Source organism: Eublepharis macularius, chromosome 19, assembly GCF_028583425.1.
Source record: "Eublepharis macularius isolate TG4126 chromosome 19, MPM_Emac_v1.0, whole genome shotgun sequence".
In the NCBI taxonomy this organism is placed as follows: Eukaryota; Metazoa; Chordata; class Lepidosauria; order Squamata; family Eublepharidae; genus Eublepharis; species Eublepharis macularius.
In genome coordinates, this window is record NC_072808.1 from 9,911,555 (window position 1) to 9,924,754 (window position 13,200).

At 45.1% G+C, this 13,200-nt stretch overlaps 1 protein-coding gene and 1 long non-coding RNA gene across 3 annotated transcripts in view; one reads left to right on the forward strand and one right to left on the reverse strand.

Annotated features, from left to right (window-relative positions):
- Positions 1–569: 569 nt before the first annotated feature.
- Positions 570–7,847, reverse strand: LOC129345965 (uncharacterized). Its single transcript, XR_008598664.1, has 4 exons — positions 7,545–7,847; positions 6,863–6,982; positions 4,195–5,181; positions 570–956 (listed from the first exon to the last, which is right to left on the reverse strand). It is a non-coding gene; the product is annotated as an uncharacterized LOC129345965 (long non-coding RNA).
- A 121-nt stretch (positions 7,848–7,968) lies between these two features.
- The window catches only part of STAT6 (signal transducer and activator of transcription 6), a 76,288-nt gene continuing 71,056 nt past the window's right edge, over positions 7,969–13,200 (forward strand). For both annotated transcript variants that reach the window (XM_055003199.1, XM_055003200.1), the window contains exon 1: positions 7,969–8,095. The gene's annotated coding sequence lies outside the window, so the exon portion shown is untranslated. The remainder of the gene's footprint in view (positions 8,096–13,200) is intronic.

Genomic DNA, 13,200 nt, shown 5'->3' on the forward strand with positions numbered 1-13,200 from the left:
TGGTTGCGTAGCCACTTTGGCAGATTTTACTGTAAAGAAGCAGAACTTGGATGTTTCTAAGCACAAGCGGCACAAAAGGACGACTGAAAAAGAGTACATCTGGCCACCCTCCTTGAAACTAAAATTTCAAACTGTACAAATATAGGTACTTTTTTGACAAAGGGTTTGGCAGAATGCGAATCCATGCACTACCAATGTTCTTCATTTCACATACTATGTCAAGAAAGAGTGGTTATGATGGCTTTTTCCCTTGTGAAAATTTAAATGCTGTAAAAAGATTTTAATCCAACAAAACAAAAGTGAAAAAAACATTGATCTCTTAGATTCAGCAAGACTGTTGTCTTATACTGGAGACTGACTAAAATTCATTCCGTAATGAAGCTATCAGTTATATAATCTTTTCTTGAAATTAGTATCTGCCCTGAGATTTAAAAGAGCAAACTTGAAAACCAACATGCAATTTTTTGCGCAATATGTGGGCTTCGGGAATGCGAGAAGTTACACAATGAAACAGAATGCAGAGAATAACAGGAAATCTATATACATTTCTCACCATGGTTTTAATGAAGCCTGTTGACAATAGAGATCATAAAGGATTATTTTTATTTGGGCTTTTTTATTTGTTTTAGTGCTTCCGGCTTTTATGACTTGGTTGCAGTGGATTTATTTACAAGGCAAATGTGAGTCAAGTCTGGCTCCAATGTGGAGCTTGTAACAAGCAGAAGTTGTGGCTAGGGACAGATACCTCCCCCACCCCAAAAGTGGTACGATAAAAGTGTTAACCTACCATGATTTTTGTCTCTAGTCATGTGTTTTGAATATTTGTGTCACCGGTTTCCAACATTCTTCTCTTTTGGGCTGCCTTCACTCACTCATGTGAATATGAATGTTATGAGGCTGGAACTAGGGTTGCCAGCTCCCGATTGGGAAATTCCTGGAGATTTGAGGGGTGGAGCCTGGAGAGGGCGGGGTTTGGGAGGGAGAAGTACTTCAGCTGTGTATAATGCCATAGAGCCCATTCCTCCAAAGCAGCCATTTTCTCCAGGGGAACTGATCTCTGTCACCTGGAGATCAGTTGTAATTCTGGGAGATCTCCAGCTACCACCTGGAGGCTGGCAATCCTCGATGGAACCGATGATATCACGTGATTGGGAATATTCACAAACACTCCCTGGTGTGTGCAATCACACCATAAGGGAGAAGAGACCATCTGGTCCTCTGTGTACCTCTTTGCCACACCCCAGCACTGTCATACTAGAGTAAACACAGAAATGAAAATTGAAGGACTGGCTTTGGACATAAGGCAAAGTCTGAAAACTGGCCTTGTAGCCGTAGCAAACGTGGCAGTGCATAGCTCCCTCCCAAACGGGCCAAATCAGCCCCGTGCAGAGCACAGGAGCACTCCTGTGGCCTGTGTGTTGATGTTACTTCCAGAATAGCCTCACAAGTGGCATGAGGTAAGCACCAGGTTCCCCCAGCCCACCCCGCCGAGAGGGTATCGGAACCTGGCAACTCTACTCACAACACTGTGCAGTCAGGCTGAGAGAGAGAGTAACTGGCCAAGGTCAACCAGCTAGTGTCTCTGGCTCCCACCTCCTCCTCCCGCCCCCACTTACCTGGCCAGCGGGGGGTGCACCCCGTGGCACCTCCCCACAGCGGTGTGGTGCACTCCAAGTGGTGTGGCGCCCCCCTGTGCCCCGCTGCAGCACCCCCTGTTTCTGGCCAAATTGGGCCTGCTGGGGGGTGGCGATTCAGACCTTTGGCAAGCGCAGGAGCACTCCCTGGCCACCCTTTGACCTGCATAATGATGTCACTTCCTGGAAGTGACATCATCACACATGCTGGGAATGCATGTGTGTGGCGCGCACATGCGAGGAAAGATGCTGCAGCTTTCGCAGGGTAAGTGCCGGGCTTCCAGTCTCCCACTGGAGGACTCAAGGGAGCTAGCAGCCCTAGACAGCCGTGAGTGTGTGTTGATGTTCTGGCATTTGATAAGACACAGGTGAGGAGACAAAAGCCCCTCAGACCGCTGTGCTGTGGGCCTGATCAGAACTGGGCCATTGCAGCATTTTAAAATTACTTTAAAATGGTGACAGCTTCCTTGTGGCAGCCATAAGGTCTTTCTTATGTATGTATGCATGTATGTATGTATTTATTTTGTTCAATTTATTATACCCTACCCTTCCCGCAAGCTCAGGGTTCAGGGCAGGTTACAACATCATAAAATCCACAATTTAGATACAATAAATAGTTAAAATCATTAAAAAATAATAATATCCACAGATTTCATTAAAAAGGAAAACAGGCAAGGGATCAGCGGGATAGTTTGTCAACTGCTCAACCACTCTCATAGGCCTGGCGGAACATCTCCGTTTTACAGGCCCAGTGGAACTGTAATAAGTCCCGCAGGGCCTGAGAGCGGAACTACAAGTGACAAAAGGCACAGATTGGACACTTGTCAGCTTCCCTCAAGTTTTGATGGGAAATGTTGGACAAGTGATGGTTGAAAAGTCCATTGGACAGCAGTCAGAGAGCCAAGCTGCGAGACCAGGATGCCCGTATTTCCCATCAAAACTTGAGGGAAGCTGACAAGTGTCCAATCTGTGCCTTTTGTCACTTGTAGTTCCGCTCTTAGTCTCAACTGGGAGAGCTTTCCACCAGGCCGGAGCCAGAGCTGAAAAGGCTCTGGCCCTAGCTGAGGCCAAGCGAACATCCTTGGGGCCAGGGACCACCAGTCTAGTTAGGCCCTTAGTCTAACACTCTAACAACTATGCCATACTCTATTCCTGTTGCAAAAATAGCAAGGTTCATGACCTGGTGCTTTGCTCAATGATTACACCAAGGCTTGGAGAACTTTGAAGAGGAAAAGATTTTTATTCCAAGAATAAAGGGGTACAGAGTTTCAAGCCAGTAAAAACACTCTGAGCCCACCCTAAAACGGTGGGGAGCATCTTTTTATACCCCTTGCTCCGTTTTAAGACAAAGCCCACCTTCTTGATGAGACAAAAGGCCCATCCTCTTTTCTCAGCTCTAAGTGAAACTTTAATAACAACAACAACAACATTTGATTTATATACCGCCCTTCAGGACACCTTAACGCCCACTCAGAGCGGTTTACAAAGTTTGTTATTATTATCCCCACAAGAATCACCCTGTGAAGTGAGTGGGGCTGAGAGAGCTCTGAGAGAGCTGTGACTGACCCAAGGTTCACCCAGCGGGCTTCAAGCAGAGGAGTGGGGAATCAAACCCGCTTCTTCAGATTAGAGTCCCGTGCTCTTAACCACTATACCAAACTGGCTCTTTCCCATGTTATCTAGCTGGTTTCAACCAATGCTGGCAAAGCATTTCTCTGCACAGTTACATTCAAGGCCAGGCAAAAGCAATTTTGCATTTCAAACTAGCAAGAAAAAATGGCTGTGCTTTTGCTCATATTCCTAATGGTTCTTATAAAGGTGTCTTTGTGCGTGTAAAGTGCTTTCAAATTACAGCCCACCTATGGTGACCCCTGCTGGGTTTTTCAAAACCAGAGACATTCAGAGGTGGTTCGCCATCGCCTGCCTCGGTGTAGCAACCCTCGTCTTCCTTGCCTGTCTCCCATCTAAGTACTAGCTAGAGCCAACCTACTTAGTTTCCAAGATCTGACAAGATCAGGCTAGCTTGGGCAATCCAGGTCAGGGCTATAATAGGCAGGATTATTGAGGGAAAGAGAAAACCTGTTCCTACTAAGCAACTGAGGAAACTGTGGCTCTTTTAGTATGGATGACAGAGACTGGTATGTTCAGAGAGCCCTGCCTGGTTCCTTAAAAGGGCATGATATTTGAGCTCAGGAAGCATCTTTCAACCCATGCCCTGCCTCACCCTACCCATTGGGATTCAAGAGTTACACACCCGTCACTTCCTTTTGCTAATAATAATGGCCAGTCATTTATCTTTTGGGAAGGCATATAGAGGTTTGGAGTTGGGGGGGGGATCACCATTATAGTCTCCCTGTCTCTAAACTGGGTGGTGGCTTAGATTTCATTTGGAGGGGACTTGGACGAGGAGCAATGAGTGTCTCTGCAGAACAGCCAAGAAGCCCCCACAACATTGGAAGTTTCCACACAGCCGGTCTTTCCCACCCTTTGCTTTTTGTGTGTGTTTTGCTGAGTCGCTCTGAAAACGCAGCCTCCACACACACTCCCCCAAAGTGCTTACCTTGCGATTTGGGAGGGAAGGTCGGGCACTTTTATCATCGTCGCCAGCTTCCCTTTCAAATGTTTTTTTTTTTGCCCTTCCCGTGTGCAATTGCATGCTGAGAGCTTTGGGGGAGGAGTTGGGCTGTGATGGGACGATTCCTCACAGCACTTTAACCATGTGCAAGCCCAAGAACGCAGAAGAAGCGCTCCATCAGCCTGTGACAAAAGAAAAGACGAGGGAACGCGCGTTCCTAGAACAGGCGCCAAAAAACCGGAAACCAAGCAGCCTGCAAGTTTTGCAAATGGAGGCCTCTGGAATAGTGGGGGAAAGCCGCCAGTGTTCCATGAGTGGGGCATCCCTATAAGGAACTGTGGAAATGCTATGACTTCTGCCTCCCCACAACCATATGCTAAAAATAATAAAGGACATTTGTTAGACTATAACACTCAATTTTAACAAAATAACGTAATCTCCTAACTTACTATTTGTTTTCAAAGCTCAGAAGGAGAGCAAACAGGGCCATATCCACAAGCTTATGAGAACCTGGCGATTTCCTCTTTTCCCACTGCCTTCTAAGAGATCTGTGTTTCATGTGGTTTTAGAGAGACATTTGATTGACAGCTGTGTTTGGTATTTTCAGCAAGATGCTTCCCTTCTTTGCTTCTTCCTCTCAGAAGACCAAGGGTATAACCTGACATCAGCACCATTTTAAATCTATACACCTGCTCAACGTTTCACACAAGACAAAGCCTTAAGATCAAGGCCTAAGATATCTCCCCCCCGCACACACACACATACTTCCGTTTTTTAAAAAATCCAGCCTGCTGAAGAATTCTGGAAAACTCAAAAGCTTGTACATTGTTGGATATCCTTTGGATTAGTCGTAATAAAAAGTATTACTCAGCTTTTATTTTTGGGTCTTTGTTTTGGATGAGTGCAGCGATGTGCAACATCTGGCTATATCAGAGATAGTCCAGGCCCTTTCCTTGAATTTTCCCTGTTCTCCTTAAAAAAAAAGAAGTAAATAACAGCTTAGATCTAAGAAAGAACAGGTCAGCAACTCTGTATTCAGTTGCTCAGTAGAAAGCTAACCTGCTCCCACATTCCGGCATTTTGACCAATGCGATCAAAAATTCTAGCAAGCAACTGGTATTTATTTTTAAATGTGTAATATTGTATTGATGTTTCATAGAATTAAATCATTCAAAAATCTTCAGGGTCCTTTAACAAGATTTTCTGAAGCGATTCTCTCCTTTTGTCCTAGAATACCTTTAGATCCCCTCCGACCACCACCACCACAAAATTTCTGGCTATGGATTTGGTTGGCAGTGAGGAAGTTACTAAACACTGAAATTAAGAAAGAACGAGAAGTTGCAAAACAAGAAAAAAAAACATTCCTGAGAAAAATAGGGAGAATTCTGTTGCATTTTTCAGATTGCGTTATTATGTTACATCTTTTATATTTTTGGGCTGGAGGTTGGGTTGTATGTTTCTTTGGTTACAATGGGGGCAGCCAGGGCTTTCTTTCAGCTGGAACGCGGTGGAACGGAGTTCCGGCACCTCTTGAAAATGGTCACATGGCTGGTGGCCCCGCCCCCTGATCTCCAGACAGAGGGGAGTTGAGATTGCCCTCCGCGCCACTCTAAACTCCCCTCTATCTGGAGATCAGGGGGCGGGGCCACCAGCCATGTGACCATTTTCGCAGAGGGCAATTTAAACTTTAAAAAACTCCCCCTTGTTCCAGCTGACCCAAAGTGACGTCATTGTGTGGTCCCAAGTTCCACCACCTCTTTTCCCAGAAAAAAAGCCCTGGGGGCAGCTATTTCCAATTGGGTTCCCTCAGTGGTGTGTGGACCCACAGCTGCAGTTGCCTCCTCCTGCCGTGGGGAGGTGAGGAAAAGCTGGGACTTGCTATTTAATGTTTTGGGAAGAGATTCTTGAAAGAAGCAAGTGGGTACCATTGGTGCCCAATGAAGGCCATACTGCCAAACTCTGGTTTATGTGTTAAAATACTCTTCTCGTATTAGCATGTTGAGAAGAGGGGCCAGGTTAGAATCTTTCTCCTCAGAAGTTCTCTTTTGTGTTTTCTTGTTTTCCATGGGACTATCCTCCCCAAATGGTCCCAACTTTAGACACCATGTTAAGATAATTTTACTCTTCTGCGCTCTTAAAGATTTATTACTTTGGAACTTTGAATTAGTGTGCTCTTTTAAAGATTTCAGATGTATAGTTTGGTTTCATAACTTGTAACTGTTTTTTTTTAAAATGTGTTTTAAATTTTAACCTTCAGTGGTTACCTTGTAATTGCTGGTCCTATGACCGTAATAAATTGAACTACCTTTATTACTGCTGCTGTTGCTTTTCTTATATTGTTGCTTTTTAATTTTTTAAAAAAACAATTATTTGCATTATTTATACTCCACCTTTTCCGCTGAGACTCAAGGCAGATTACACAGTGTGAGTCTGTATAGTCAATTTCAAGAACAAACAATGTAACAGGGTTTATAAATTGCAAATTTGCAAAGATTTAAAACTAGCAGAAATCCAGTAATAATGATGATGATGATAGCTCTTATATACCACTCTTCTAAACAGATTAGTGCCTCATCCAGACCAGTGAACAAGTTAGTTTTATTATTATCCCTACAATACAGCTGGGGAGCTGGGGCTGGGAGGAATGGCTTACCCAAGGGCCACCGACTGAGCTCATGGCAGTAGTGGGATTCAAACCAGTAGAGTGCTGATTCACAGCCAAACCACTTAACCACCGTGCTACAGCAGCTCTCGATACAGAATTGAAGGAATGCTGAAACAGAGCATAAGTAATTCTAATTCTGACATATTAAACAACACAGAAGCTACCCAGTATGATCACACAGCAACAGACAGTACGTAGTAGTAAAGTCTATAGTCCCTGTCCCTTTAATTGATGCGTCTCTTTGAGACCAATGGAGTCTTTTTTAGAGGTTTGTCAAGTGTAGGGAGACGCAATGTTAGCTGAGAAGCATAGTTTTAAAAGCCAGAAGCCAAAGGCTGTGTCAATGTCACCTTTCTATACTAGGATAGTTTAAAAAAACAGAACCAGCACAGATCGCTCTTCAGAGGGCTTGCTAATTTCATCTTTGCCTCCCTTAAGGCTCTGTCAGTTTCATTTCTCCTGTCTAAAACTGTGTGGGATCCCAACCAGAGGGCAGCGAGGAATGGAAATGGGCCGGAGTTGCCTTCTAGAGCCGGGCTTGGACCTGGGTAGGTTATAATGGGCTCAAGTTTCCCTTTTGGCATTTCACAGCTCCAGTGTATAGCAAAGCCTGCCGCCGGCTCTGTCTTTTTAAACTACCCTCCCCTGCTAACATTGCATCTCCCCACACCTGTTCTTCGGGGTGCCAGGTGTCTCCTGTAGAAAGACTCCAGTTCAGTATATCTTGTTGGAAAGAAGAGGAGGCATTTATGGTCCGAACCCAATGCCAGGGCAATCCTAGCAATCGAGAACTAACTAGGCCAACCGTTTGGAAACCCTTTCCCCCCCTCGGGGTGTGCCTGGCATCGGCGATCAGCTCTCCCAACGGCCTCCAGGAAACTGGGGCGCATTGCAAAGCGACGCAGACGTGCACGGAGGAGTTGCTCCCCGACGCCTCCGCGTTGCGCAGTTCCCTTCCCGGCTCTCTCCGCTTCTTTTGTGCCTTTAACTTTCACTTGTGATTCAGTTTCTCTGTGACGCCAGCAGCTCCCTCCCTTCCTCTTCCCCTCCCTCTCTTTCTCGTATCTCGCTTCCCCCTTCCCGCGCCCAGTCGCACACTTACGGGTGCAGCCTGCGGCTCTCTGGGCGCTTATGAAGATCTGGAGCGCTTGGTGTGGATTAAAACAGTCAGAGGCTTTGGGAAGGCTTGCGAGCAAGAGGAGAGAGGTCCCGGGCTTGGAGGTACAGAGAACCGGTTTTGCTTGGGCTCCTCAGACGGTGGGGACTGCGGGGTAGCAGCAGGATGAAAAGTTCAGGGGCTGGATGGGGGCAACTGGAACCTCTGGAGTGATGGGGGCATGGACTGAAAGGAACTTGCTGTGAAGTAGTTGGAAATGGGGTGTCTCGGGGACACAGATCCAGAGGAGTTAGCCGTGATAGTCTGTTGTTTCAAAATAGTAAAGAGTCCGGTAGCACCTTTAAGACTAACCCACTTTATTGTAGCATAAGCTTTTGAGAACCACAGCTCTCTTCATTGGATGCTGATGAAGAGAGCTGTGGTTCTCAAATGCTACAGTAAAGTGGGATAGTCTTAAAGGTGGCCATGCAGCTGATGAAGAGAGCTGTGGTTCTCGAAAGCTTATGCTTCAATAAAGTGGGTTAGCCTTAAAGGTGGCCATGTGTCTGATGAAAAGAGCTGTGGTTCTCGAAAGCTTATGCTACAATAAAGTAGTCTTAAAGGTGCTACCGAACTCTTTACTATTTTGAGGACACAGAACATCTCTAAAAAGGTAGCAGTGTCCTTCTCCAACCCCCCCCCCCCCCATGTTTAAAGCGGTGCTTTAAACATTGACACATATCCGATGTTGCAAGGGTGTCTTTTAAACTGCCCCCGGAGTCTTTCTGATTTTGTGCACACGACTGCAATTTATTTAGAAAAGTTTTTTTAAGCTGCCTCCCCAGAAAACTGTCCGAGGAAGATTTTCAAAATAAAACAATAAAAGATATTAATTAAAATCCAGCATTAAAAACCCAAATGGGTGTAAAAAGACCATAAAAACTGACCGCTGAGAGCTTTAAAAATAACAGATTCCGGATTGAAATAGTGTTTAAAAGATCAGCTCGTGAAATAAAAGCCCTGGGTGAACAAGAAAACAGCTATACGGTATAACTATGAACCCTGTTTTGAAAGTTCACTTACTACCTTGGGTTGAAATTCCCCGCTGGTGAACATGCAACGAAAATATGTGAGCATGTTTGCAAAAGGGGAATTCAAGAAGCGGCCGCCTCGAGTCGTAAGGCTGTTGAAGCAGAAAATAAAGATGAAAACTTGTGACATCTTAAAGGCTAACAAATGTAGTGCAGCGCACTTCCTCAGACACAAAAGTCCTGTTTACTAGTCACAGTGAACACATGTATGATCTGTGTACAGCGTGCACTTAAATGTTCTTTATACACAAGTTGAGTAATTCTCACATTGTTTTCAGTACGTATTCTTCTGCACTTGAAACCCTACCTTTATCCAGGTACTAGTCTGCTGCTTTTGTTTGTAAAGCAAGTGCTAATTGGGTCTTTCTTACGAACAGATGTGTGTAGGTACATGCAGCACCTGCGTTCAGAGTAACAGAAACTGGGCTAAAATGGTTGCTTAGACAGATATACCCTGAGTAAAACGAAAACAAAATTCAAAACATTTATTTTTTACAAAATAAGATACAAGGTCAAACAACGCGCAGGGTAGCCAAAGCTCCATGAAGCACAGATGAATATAGAATGACATTAATGAGTGTAGTGAGATCAGCAGTATAAGTAAACACTTTGTTTTGGGGATCTGCGAATTCTGTTCTCTACACCAAAAGAAATCCGGCATATTATGGCACATTAACAAAACTGATGTCAGCATCAGCTTTTTGTGAGCCGGAATAAATTGTTAGCCTTTAAGAGAGCACTGTATTGTTTTATTTTGCTGCTATAGACTAACACAGCTACCTGTCTGGAATTTTCCCCATGAGTGATTGAAGGATTAAACATGGTAGTAAGTGATGTGTTCAGTATTTCACTTTTCTGGTGATTGGGGTGTGTGTGTGTTAGGGTTGCCATCCTCCAGGTAGTGGCTGGAGATCTCCCGGAATTACAACTGGTCTCCAGGCCACAGAGATCAGTTCACCTGGAGAAAATGGCTACTTTGGGGGGTGGACTCTATGGAATTATGCCATGCTGAGGTCCTTTCCCTCCCCAAACCTCACTTTCTCCAGGTTTCACCCTCCAGATCTCCAGGAATTTCCCAACTTGGAGCTGGCAACCCTCGTTTTTTTAGAAAAATAAAAACAGGAACCTGTGGTCACCTGCTGTTGGAGACAAGGCACTGGGCTTAGATAGCTCTTGATCTGATTTAGCAAGGCAGTTTTTACAAGGGTTTGTGTGTGTGTGCGGGGGTGGGGTGGGGTTTAAAACCCAAAGTTGGTGTTGCAGAATGGCTAATAGGTGGAGTTAAGTCCATTGAATTTGATGGGCTTAGAAGACTATCTCTGTTTAGGACTGTTACAAATCAGAGCTTCCCAGAGGCAAATCTCACCTCAGCTGCAACTTTAGACTCTCTCAGCCTCCCTTGCCTTCCTCCTTCCTGCAGTGTGGGGATAATAATACTCAGCCTTGCAGGGCTGTTGTAAAGATTACAAACGCTAAGTATTCTATGGAGCATTCAGGGAGAAGAGGCATTCTATTAGGCCCATATTGTAGTGGGATAAAGGGGGAAGTGGCGAAGAACATCCTGGTGAGAATTGCATAAGCAGAATTGTGTATTTCGACTAGGAACCTGTGGCTGCGGGGATAACAACATAGTGATTGTGAGGGAGATGAGTAAGATGCTTGACATGATGCGTGTGTGGTGTATGGTGATAAATTAGCAGCCTTTCATAGGTCAGGGCTTTCCAACAGGTAGCTCATAAGCGACTTGCAATTTGCGGGCGGCTGCAGAGTAGCTTCTGACTCATCAAGAATGGTGATTCCCAGCCATTTTGGTAGGGCGACTCACAAGTCCAAACTTCCTAGGTATAGTGACACACTTTTGGGAAAAAAAACCAGCATGCACAAATCAACACAATTGCAAAAATCTGGGGACCCACATTCACAGGCTTTATGACTCATGTTTGTTTCTGGATGCACAAGTTGGGAAACTCTGTACTAGAATACCTAGGAAAAGACCTTTAAAAGATCTGCTCTAGGTTTTTCATTATTTAAAAGCGACAGACTACAAGAACAGTCAGTACGCAGTAACACAGTCTGCAGACCCTATCAATTTTCAAAAGTCTTTCAGTACAGCCCTGTGTTAATTAGCAAAATACCCATCGATGTGGCAAGTGGGGTGCCGGGGAAGACTACTTTTTAGATCTAGAGCTTTTGAGATTCTCCTCTAATGCAAAACGCTCACAGCAAGTTCTCCATCAGTAAGGGCAATTGAGCTGAGTTTATCCCTGTTACAGCGCTGTTCTTGCTACAGCTTGACTGTTACCAGGAGCGAGCTGAAGCAAGAACATCATTCCCGTCCTACAGTCGCTCCATTGGCTACCCATCAGTTACCGTGCTCAGTTCAAGGTACTGGTTATTACATACAAAGTTCTTCACGGCTTTGGTTCCTTCATACCTACGGGGCCGCCTTCCTCCCTATGTTCCTCCACGGCAGCTTCGCTCATCTGAACAGGGTCTCCTGCAGGTGCCAGGCTGCGCACGGGTGAAGTCAGCAGCAGCCCGTACACGGGCTTTCTCTGTGGTGGCCCCTATCCTGTGGAATGACCTGCCTGAGGAAGTCAGAAGAGCCCCCACTCTCCTGGCTTTTTATAAATGATACAAAACCAAACTATTCAAAAAGGCTTTTTACTCCAATGGGAGGGCTGTATTGTAGGGATGGGATCTCGGGTGCTTCACTAATGAGTTAGGGACCGTAGACTTCATCACTATATTGCCTTACATATTATCTGTTGCTTTAAATATGTACTCTTATGTACCACCAGTGCTCCATGTTGTCTAATGTTAGCCCTAGAATTGATTATGTTCTGTTTCAGTATTTTTTTCCTACTCTGTATTGGATTCTTGCTAATACTATGTCTTTTAAACTTGTATCTATTTGCCCTATGACATTGTTTATGGAAATGCCCTTGATACTGTCTTGTTACTGACCGTACTAATCTCACACTGTGTAATCTGCCTTGAGTCTGAGGACCAAGCTACAAGTGACAAATGACACTTGAACGGCAAGTGGATTGAGTGGAGGGCAAGCGAACAGGGAGAAATACACTAGCCGTTCAAGTGTCATTCGTCACTTGTAGCTTGGCCCTCAGTGAGAAAGGCGGACTGTAAATGACATGAATAAATAAAAAGGAGGCAACGCATGGGAATGAAAAGAGGCCAGTCACTTAAATGGGAGAAAGTACAGCCTCTAGCCCCAGTGACTGGACTCTCTGAAAATGAACCTGCTCCTAACTGCATAATTCCATCCCACAGACTCTTTAATGGCCACTCCGACGTGTGATAATCACATATGATTTTATTAGGGATGGTAGCTGGCCATTTGTTAAGCTTCTTGCTTAGTGTTAAAAAAAGGCAGCCAAGAGATGAACAGGAAGGGACATTGCCGTGGCTGAGGGGTAAGAGCATCATCTTCGCATGCAAAAGGTCGCAGGTTCAATTCCCATCATCTCCGGTAAGAATCAGGTTGTAGGTAGGGTTGCCAGCCTCCAGGTAGTGGCTGGAGATCTCCCGGAATTGCAGCTGGTCTCCAGGCCGCAGAGATCAGTTCACCTGGAGAAAATGGCTACTTTGGGGGGTGGACTTTATGGAATTATGCCATGCCGAGGTCCTTTTCCTCCCCAAACCCCACTTTCTGCAGGTTTCTCCAGGTTTCATCCCTCAAATCTCCAGGAATTTCCCAACTTGGAGCTGGCCACCCTAGTTATATAGGTGACATGAAAGATGTTGGCCTGAGATCCTGGAGAACTGTTGCCAATCTGAGTAGACAGCGTTGACCTTGATGGGAGCAGCTGACTCAGTATGAGGCGGCTTCATGTGTTAATGTGTGTTCAGGAATCAAGAATATTTGTGGGAGTTTTACCCAGTATCCCCCCCCCCCCCGTGGCTTCCAAACCTCGAAAGGAATCTTTGGTAGCATACATTTACGACTTGCAAATTACAATGATGGGAAGTTGCAGTTTTAGAAACCAAAATAATGCGTTTTATGAGCTTGAGAGAATTGAGAGTTCAGAGGGAATTTTTTTCCTCCGTCCATGTATCATTTTCCGGAAAGAATGAGGTCAAGAATCTGGTGTAAAGAAAAGTCTGACGTGGAAAACATG